This window comes from Hemitrygon akajei, unplaced genomic scaffold (assembly GCF_048418815.1).
Source record: "Hemitrygon akajei unplaced genomic scaffold, sHemAka1.3 Scf000062, whole genome shotgun sequence".
Lineage (NCBI taxonomy): Eukaryota > Metazoa > Chordata > Chondrichthyes > Myliobatiformes > Dasyatidae > Hemitrygon > Hemitrygon akajei.
In genome coordinates, this window is record NW_027331948.1 from 497,537 (window position 1) to 508,368 (window position 10,832).

Below are 10,832 nucleotides of genomic sequence, written 5' to 3' on the forward strand. Positions count from 1 at the left end.
CACTTCCTTTGGCAAATCATTCCACACCGCCCACTAAGTGAAGAAGTTCCCTCTCAGGCTCCCCTTAAACATTTCTTCCTTTACCCTTAACCTATGAACTGCTGTTCTAGAATCAACGAACCTGAGGGGGAAAAGCCTCAGTCTAGATGAGTCTAAACCTATCGAATCTTTCACTATAAAGCAGGTCCTCAATTTTTGGGATCATCATTATAAATTTTCTCTGCAATCTCGCAAACTTAATGATATATTCGCTGTGGATAGGTGACCAGAACTGCACATAAAACTCAGACAAAATGCTGTTGGAACGCCGCAGGCCAGGCACCATCTATAGGGAGACGCACGGTCGACGTTGCGGCCGGGATGCTTCGTCAGGGCTAACTGAAAGGAAAGATAGTAAGAGATTTGAAAGTAGGAGGGGGAGGAGGAAATGCGAAATGGTAGGATAAGACCGGCGGAGGTGGGGTGAAACTAAGAGCTGGAAATATGATTGGCAAAAGGGATACAGAGCTGGAGGAGGGTAAGGATCATGGGACGGGAGGCCTAGGGAGAAGGAAAGGGGGAGGGGTGCACCAGAGGGAAATGGAGAACAGGCAGAGTGATGGGTGGAGAGAGAGGAAAAAATGGAAGTGGGGGGGAAACAAAATATATCAGGGATGGGTTAAGAAGGAAGGAGGAGCATTAACGGAAGTTACAGATGTCAATGTTCATGCCATCAGGTTGCATGTTACCCTGACGGTATATAAGGTAGGAGGTAGAAGCGGGAAGTACGGGCTGTGGGAAATATGCGGTTGGTGGCAGTGGATGGGACTACAGCCTGCAGCCTACGATAAGCCTACAGACTCTCACAGCTACCTGCACTATTCCTCTTCCCACCCTGTCTCTTGCAAAACTGCTATCCCCTTCTCGCAATTCCTCCGTCTCAGGATTCACCATTAATTCCTCTGCTCTCAGGATGAGGCTTTTCATTCAAGAACGAATGAGATGTCTTCCTTTTTTAAACAAAGGGATTCCCCTTCTTCCACCATCAACTCTGCTGTCAGACGCATCTCACCCATTTCCCGCACATCTGCTCACACCCCATCCGCCCGCCACCCCACTCGGGATAGAGTTCCCCTTGTCCTCACATACCACCCCACCAGCATTCGGGTCCAACGTATAATTCACTGTAACTTCCGCCACCTCCAACGGGATCCCACTACCAAGCACATATTTCCCTCCCCCCCCCCCCCCCTTCTGCTTTCCGGTCTTCCACTATCATTTCGTATTTTCCCCTCCCCCTCCTACTTTGAAATTTCTTACTATTTTTCTTTTATATATATTTCTTTTCTGTTAGTCCTGACGAAGGGTCGGGCCCGAAACGTCGACAGTGCTTCTTCCTATAGATGTTGCCTGGCCTGCTGTGTTCCACCAGCATTTTGTGTGTGTTGCTTGAATTTCCAGCATCTGCCAATTTCCTCGTGACTGCACACAATACTCCAGGTTTGCACTCATTGACGTCCTATTAAACCCAAATTCTTACTCTCAGTACATTGATATATGAAGGCCTATGTGCCAATATCTAGGAATACTGGAACTATGTTCCCAAATCCCTGTGTTCTCCCGCACATCCTACTTCACTGTGTAATTCCTACTCTTGCTGGTCCTCCCAAAGTACATGACCACACAATTAGCTGAATTAACTTCCCATAATGCAGATCCGGAAATTGCGCTCATGCACATGTGCGTGACAGCTACTTATTGCATCATTGTGACGGTATTTAACTCTATTCTTTTCTCCGTAACGCTTGTCGAGACCTGGTCAAAGCAGAGCAACATTTCGCTGCCTGTTTGCATTCGACTGCGAAATTGGACTGTCGGGTCAACTGACTCTGAGGTCTAGGGGTATTCGTTAGATATTGAGTTATTCCTTTCAGCTGCAGTGTTGGCTTCGTTTTCCATTTGAGAGTTTCAGTTAACGACCCTGTTTGACCTGGTGTTTATTGTTTTGTTTTTCCCTTTATCTCCGTTCGCATTAAAGTCAGTGAACTACCGACCTGCTTCGCTGATTCTCACTCCGCATCTGTGCGATAACTGAAAGTAATCTCAGTGAGTCTGTTTAATCCTCTGGCCATGGAAGCAGCATCGCTACCCCAGTAAATAAAAACTCAGTGGCCACTGTGTTGGGCACAGAACTGTAACCCGCTACTGGAGCCCATTACCACGAGGATCCATGTGTTGTTCAGAGGGAAACGGGGGAAAACAGAGAAAAATAAACAGTCGATCAGATCACGGGCAAACAGAGAGGCATCTTCAATTTAATGCCACCAAACCCCTCAAAATTGAACACTTCCTTGCATCGCCAGCCAGCCCACGCTGCCATTCCATATATGATACATTGGCCCTCCCTGTAAAGTAAACACCAGCAACCGGTATGGCAAAACGGAGACCCATTCCAATCAATGCTATTTTTTTAGAACCAAGCCTCTGCAGTCGGATAGCAGCCCCGTTCAGGACATTAACGAGCTGTAATGGGGGGGGGGGGGACTTCGTGACCGATCCCTTGGGACCCCAATGAACTTCGGTGGAGGTGGTCGGGGAAAGGGGACTGGATGTGTAGACTGACCACTGCAGTTTAATCCTTCCCTCATACCTCCGATGGGGAGTCGGTTGGGGAGTGAGCGTTTGGCTTTGCTCAGGAAGCTTCAATATCCACTTCGTGCTGATATTGAACCACCTCGAGGAGTAGGGCATCGAATTTACAGCCCGTCGTGTACACGGTAGTGCTACAAATCGATTGAATGTTGGAGGAGTGCGGATGTCGTGTGGGAGAGCGGGGCGTTGGGGGTCCTGTTGGTGGCAGATTCTTGGGGGGTGGGGTTGCGTGGAGTCAAAGAGAGGTGATGGTTTGGTCACACTTCTGTGACTCCCTCTCTCCAGCCGAGGAGAGACAAAGGGTCACTCTCTTAAATGAGATCAGCAGCGGGTCTCCACAAAGCGGAATAAACGGTCCAAGATGGAGGTAATTGCGTGGGTGTCCGATATCGAGCTGTGCAGAAGAGAAGAGAGGGCATTCAGTGAAACATCAGCATTTCTTGTCTCTTCCCGCTAATTTCTCCGTATCCTTCAGCCATCTCAAACTCTGTCATTGCTTCCACCTGCCGCCTCACTCCGTCTCAGTTGAAGCGCTTCCCGTATACAGTTCCGCATCTCCATTGCACCGTTCCCTCCCTACTCACCTCCCAGTCTCCGTCAGCCAGAAAATCCTCTGTGCTCCACACCGTGGTCAGTCAAAACCTCACCCATTCCATTCCCCGTCTCGATCACCCGTAAGTTTCTCAATACCCTTTTCCAACTGCGTCACGCTTTATCCGCTAACTGGCCCGAACTCCGTCACCCCTTCCTTCCCCTTCAGCCAATCCCACCTCCGTTACCTACAGCCTTCTCTACATCTCAACGCAACTTCGTCTCCCACTCTCTCCCGAAAGACTTTTCAAATCCGTGACAACCTCTCTTCCGAAAGCCCTCCTCCCCATACACCCTAACCCGCCTTCGTTACCCCGTTCCTCCTCTACAACAGTCTTCGTCACTGTCAGCTCGTTCTTTCCCTGCACCTTTCATAAATTTGTGACTCTCATCTCTGTAGCAATTACCGCCTGACGCAACAAAACCGGGTCGCAGCGTATCAACTGCTCACCGAAGATCTTCTGTACTGTCGGCTTCACCTGGGCAGGAACAGCAACAGGACGAATGTCTGATTCAGTCTCCGAAACGATTTCCACTTGTGAACCGCCTGTGTGATCTTCCGTTTTTACGTTGTGAAATTATGTCTCAAAGGTGCAGGACCGTTGCGCCGAATGGTGTCAAATCGAGATGGCGGGGCCCTGCCGAGAGCGGGCTATGAGCCAATGATTGGCCACAACTGAAGAAGACACGGAGAGAGAGTAAAGACGCCGTTGTCCGGGTCTGAACCCGGGATCGGGTAAAGCATTGACGTTTGTTCGTTTAAGCGCCTGAAAGAACTGGAAAGGTCGGGAACGGGCCGAATCGCGGAGACGGGGGTCCAGTTTCAGAGCGCATCGAAGATGGTGGGTCTAGACCCGAGAGCGCGGAACGGTCTGAGGTCTGGGCGATTCAAACAGCGATCCAGATTGAAATGGTCCGGGATTTGGGGCGGGAGACGAAGGATGGACCGGTTCAGCTCGCTGCTGCGCGAGGCTTACTCACTTGTGGGCTGAACTCAGGCTACAGCGTTGACTGTTCCGTGACTACGGACGATCGTGAATTTTGATGTGTGCTTGTTTTTGTTGTTTGTGCAGATTGTTTTAATTTTCTCTCCGTCCATTGGCTGTTTGGCGGTACCTCTTTCCTTGTTTCTCTTTTAATCTTTTTATTAGTATTAAAAATATTATGACCAAAATACAATTAAAATATTAATAATGGATTACAAACATATAAACTCCCATTACACATGAAGGAATACATAAACAATGAATACAGTATAAGTAAGCTTTCCCAAACATAAACCATATAGTGTATATAAGAACAAGGTAAGTCCAGATATTCCATAATATATAATATAAAAAAGAGAAAAAAATATAAATCTATATATGAAAGTTAACTAATCTACTAATCTAATATCTAAGAAAAAAAAACAAAAAAGGAAGAAAAAACTAAAAAAAACTAAAAAAAAAGAAAAAAAAGGGCTGTTCATAATATCTCACAAGCATACATAAACATCAATGTCGTCAACTCCGATCCTCTCAACATACATACGATTAAAGCTGAAAAAACCAATAAGCCTGGCACAGGGCCATTACATCTTATGAAAATATTGAATAACTGGTCTCCATATCTTTTCAAATTTAATAGAAATATCAAATACAGCACTTCTAATTTTTCCTAAATTTAGACATAACATAGTTTGAGAAAGCCAATGAAATACCGTGGGAGGATTAATTTCCTTCCAATTCAACAAAATAGATCTTCTAGCCATCAAAGTGAGAAAAGCAATCATTCGACAAGCGGAAGGAGATAAGTGAAGTGAGCCCATCATCGGTAAACCAAAAATTGCGGTAATAGGATGGGGTTGTAAATCAATGTTCAGTACCGCCGAAATAATATCAAAAATATCTTTCCAATATTTTTCCAAAATCGGACTTGACCAAAACATATGAGTTAAAGACGCGATTTCTGATTAACATCTATCACAAATAGGGTTTATATGAGAATAAAAATGAGCTAATTTATCCTTGGACATATGGGCCCTATGCACAACCTTAAATTGTATTAATGAATGTTTGGCACATATAGATGATGTATTAACTAATTGAAGAATTCTATCCCAATTCTCAATAGGAATAATAAGATTAAGCTCTCTTTCCCAATCATTTTTGGTCTTATCAAAGGGCACTGAACGTATCTTCATAATTATATTATAAAGTTTTGATATAAGCCCTTTATGAAAAGGGTTTAATTCAAACAAACTCTCCAAAATATCTGAAGACACAAAATTTGGGAATGAAGGAAGTACCGTACTTAAAAATGCCTAACCTGTAAGTATCTAAAAAAATGAAATCTAGGCAAATTATATTTATTTACTACTTGCTCAAAAGACATAAAACAGTTGTCCAAAAATAAGTCAGAAAATCTTAATAATCCCTTTGTTTTCCAAGCCAAAAAAACTTGATCTATAATTGAGGGGTGGAAAAAACAATTAGATACAATAGGACTATTTAACACAAATTGAGTCAACCCGAAAAATTTCCGAAATTGAAACCATATACGTAAGGTATATTTAACTATCGGGTTGTCGATTCGATTCGGCAATTTAGAAAGAGCAAAAGGGAGAGATGTCCCTAAAATAGAACCCAGAGCATAAGCAGATACCGATTTAGTTTCCAAACTCACCCAATGAGGGCCAAAAGGACCATCCCATTCTTTCAACCAACATATCAAATATCTAATATTAACTGCCCAATAGTAAAATCTGAAATTGGGTAATGCCAACCCACCATCCTTCCCTGTCTTCTGTAAGTATATTTTACCTAACCTGGGATTTTTATTCTGCCATATATATGAGGAAATTTTTGAATAAACATTAGTAAAAAAGGATTTCGGGATAAAAATTGGTACCGCTTGAAAAATATATAAAAATTTAGGTAAAATAACCATCTTAATAGCATTAATCCTACCTATCAGAGACAAAGATAATGGTGACCACTTAGTAAACAAGCCTTTAATCTGATCAATTAAGGGTAGAAAATTAAACCTAAATAATTCTTTATGGTTTTTTGTAATTTTAATCCCTAAGTAAGTAAAAGAGTCTTTAACTAATTTAAACGGTAAAATACCATAGTTTGGGACCTGTCTATTCAAAGGAAAGAATTCACTCTTATTAAGATTTAATTTATACCCAGAAAACTCACTAAATTGAGCCAACAATGATAAGACTGCTGGAATAGATTTCTCAGGGTTAGAGATGAATAATAATAAATCATCTGCGTATAAAGATACCTTATGAATATCTGTTCCACGATTAATACCCAAAATATCCTGTGATTATCTGATGGCAATTGCCAAAGTTTCTAAAGCGATGTTAAATAGTAATGGACTAAGAGGACAACCTTGTCTAGTGCCCCGAAATAAACGAAAAAATGGAGATCTTTGATTATTAGTAAACACCGAGGCTACTGGAGTTTGATATATCAGTTTAATCCAAGAAATAGAGGTCGGACTGAAGTTAAACTTCTCCAGCACATAAAATAAGTAAGGCCATTCAACTCTATCAAATGCTTTCTCCGCATCTAATGAAATAACACATTCTGAAGTATTGTGTGAAGGAGTATAAACAATATTCAATAATCTCCTAACATTAAAAAAAGAATAGCGATTTTTAATAAAACCGGTTTGGTCTTCCGAAATAATTTGGGGTAGTACCTTCTCCCGCTTGGAAGCCAGTAACTTGGAAAAAATCTTAGAATCCACATTCAATAAAGATATTGGTCTATAAGATGCACAATCAGTAGGGTCTTTATCTTTCTTCAGTATTAAGGAAATGGAAGCTCTATAAAAAGATTGAGGCAAATTCCCCAATCTAATTGCTTCTTCAAAAACCTTGCATAGCCAAGGAGATAGAGTAGCAGAAAAACATTTAAAAAATTCTACTGTGTACCCATCTGGACCTGGTGCTTTCCCGGAATTCATTGAGGAAATGACCCCTTTAATTTCCGCATGCGTAAACGGAGTATCTATTACGGAAAGATCATCAGATGATAGTTTTGGAAAATTCAAATTCCCAAGAAAATCACACATGGTATTATGATCCTGAGGGAATTCAGATTGATACAGGGAGGTATAAAAGTCTTGAAAAGACTTACTTACCTCATCATGGTAACTGTCAATTCCCCGTTCTGCTGACGAACCATAGTGATTTGCAGTTTAACTGAAACATTCTTCAGCTGACTAGCTAACAGTTTTCCCGATTTATCACTATGTATATAAAAATCAGATCTGGTTTTCATTAATTGATTTTCAATCGGAGATGTAAGTAATAAACTATGTTCCATTTGAAGTTCAACCCTTTGTTTGTAAAGCTCCTTTGCTAGGAGTAGTCGAATATTTCTTGTCAATCTCTTTAATTTTATCAACCAATAAAAGAGTTTCCTTCTTAATGCGTTTTCTCAGACCAGCAGAATAAGCGATAATCTGTCCACGTATATACGCTTTAAAAGTGTCCCAAAGTATTCCGCAAGAGATATCCTCCGTGGAATTATTTGAAAAGAAGAAATCGATCTGTTCCTTCATAAATTTAATAAAGTCCGGCTCTTGCAATAAGGTAGAGTCAAATCGCCATTGTCTAGCACTTAAAGCTGTATCCGTAAAATTAATAGAAAGTTTTAATGGAGCATGGTCGGAAATAGCTATAATATCATAATTACAACCAATTACCGATGGAATAAAACAAGAGTCAATAAAAAAATAATCAATTCTCGAATAGGAGTGATAAACATGTGAGAAAAAAGAAAACTCTTTGTCATTAGGATGACGAAATCTCCAAATGTCAAAAACTCCATTATCAGTCAAAAAGGAGTTAATACAAGTGGCCGACTTATTGGGTAGATTCTGAATAGGTGTAGATTTGTCCATCAAAGGAATTAGACAACAATTAAAGTCACCACCCATTATTAACTTATATTCATTTAAATTAGGTAAAGAAGTAAATAAGGACTTAAAGGAATCAGGACAATCCACATTTGGGGCATAAACATTAACCATAGCAACCTTTTTATTACCGAGTAAACCCGTAATTAACAAAAATCTACCATTCGGATCCGAAAGGATATCATGTTGAACAAATGCAATAGAGGAGTCAATAAAAATTGAAACTCCCTTAACTTTGGCATTCGAATTCGAATGATACTGTTGACCCCGCCAAGACCTAAAAAAGCGATATTTGTCCTCCTTCCTCACATGAGTTTCTTGTACAAAAATAATATGAGCATTAAGTCTTTGGAATACTTTGAAAATCTTCTTTCGTTTAATCGGATGGTTTAATCCATTAGTATTCCAAGACACAAAGTTAATGGTTTGAGCCATGTTTCTAAAGTCATCCCTTTGGTATATAAAGGGTTAACCATGTTATAAACTCATGCACCTGGAAGAGGAACAAAAATAAAGAGCGGACCCGGAAGTGACGACATCGTAGACATATTTGTAGTTCAAGTACAGCCCAAGTAAAAAAACTAAAACAAATTGATAAGAGAAAAAATAAAAAGGAAAACAGACCAACCCCCACCCCCACATGAAAAAGAAATAAAGCCAAAATATGGCTAGAAAAAAGAAAAAATGAGACTAACTCTACCCCCATATCAGCGGCAGACCACTCCGTGTTTAAAGGATATATATAAAAAAAAACACCCGAACTTTAAGAATTATGATCGCAGTACTAAAAACTACGCTTCTTAATATGCTAAGTTGTAAAGAAAAAGGGAATATAATCACTAAAAGTTTATAAATCGGGTTATAACCCAAACAAATCAAGAAGTATTTAAACTATGATAAGCGATGCATTATAGGAAGAAGACGAAAAAAGAAACAATAACGCCATCTTAAACTAAACCAATACTTGGCAAAAAAAAAACATTATCTTGATATTAAACAAAAAATTCACTTCGAAAGGTTGAAAATATACCTTCAAGGGAACAAAAATAATAGACAAAAATATAGTATAGTAGTTAAAGTGTATAAGACAAAGCGATTAATATAACGAAAACACACTTTAACTTAAATATGAAGTATAGGATAAACCTACACCAATAACCAGAGACTAACCCTGGTTTAAGGAATCGAAAACCATCTTTCACGATCAGAATCACTCATTTAATGGAGAGTAGTAACTGTATCAGTAGGGAAGTTCTCCTCCAAATACTTTTTCGCTTCAAAGGTAGACAAAAATACTTTACGCGGAGCATTCGGGGGGGGGGGGGGGGGGAGATCCTGAGATTCGCCGGGTATAAGAGCGCAGGTTTTAGATTTTTCTCATAACATTCAGACATCAGAGGTTTAAAAAGCAGCCTTTTTCCATAACTTCTGGGCTAAAATCTTGCACCAAACGAAAGCAATAATCACGAAATTTAATCATCCCAGCCCTTCGAGCTTCACGAATGAGTTGTTCTTTGTCGTGTACGTAATGAAATCGGACGATTACCACCGGGGGCTTATCTGAAACCGTCGGTGAACGACTCCAAATTCTATGTGCTCGGTCAAGTAGCGGAGGGTTTACTGGAAAAACCGACGGAAACGCATCTTTTAGAAATTGAGCAAAGTATTTCGAGGGATCGCCTTGTTCTATGCCGTCTGGGAGACCAAGTATGCGTAGGTTCTGTCTTCTGGACCGATTCTCCAAATCGACACTCTTGGCTTTAAGTGTCTCCACCAGTTTAATAGTCGAAATTAAATCATGTTGCAATTTTTCAATTGTCAAATCTCGTTTCCGCGCTTCTTCTTGCAGCGATGTGATAAGCGCTTGCTGCTGGTTAATTACTGAATCCGTCTTAACCATATAATCTTGAAAAGCCTTTATATCTCGTTGAAAAGCCTGATGTTGTTCCTCAAATTTTTTATCCAAAACCTCCATAAACAGTTCATAAGTTAACTCAGTGCGTTGCGGTTGAGCTTGCTTCTTTCCATTACCGTTCGGGTTTCGCCCCGGTTCTCGTCCTTTGGATCTAAGAGCCATTTCTGTTTGCATATCTTCCAAAATTCACAATAAAATCTTAACGATAATCCCGAGAAAGTAGCAAAAATCTTTTGGTGTAGGTAACAATAAGTTGAATAAGGGTGATCAAAGGTTAAAAAAAGTAAAGGTTATGGAGCGGATCTGAAACAGTACTCACTCCATGAGCGTCTCCCGCTGACCTCCTCTTTCCTTGTTTATTGGCAGCCTGTAAGGAGACGAATCCCAATATTGGACGTAGTCTAAAAACTTTGATAATCAATTGACCTCAACCTCGACCTTGACGTTGAAACGCCACGGGTGGAGGACAACTAGGAGCCACCAAATATCTCTCCCTCTGCAACGCGCGGATTAACTCTCCCTCTCTCTGCTCTGTCCTATCAGACTCCTATCCCGACAACTGTCCAAACCCCATAACTACCCCCTCTCTGCTCCAACGTCTCTGTCCCCCTCTATCCTGCCATGTCAGGACTAGCCCTGCCAACATCCTGTACAACGGGAACAGCACCTAAACTCACCTCCCTGTGCTGGAAAGATCAATGAGTCCTCTCTGTATTTCCAGCTAATGCAAAATCTCTTGTGTTTCATTTCTGCATTTGTAAGAGGATTGTACTTTGGC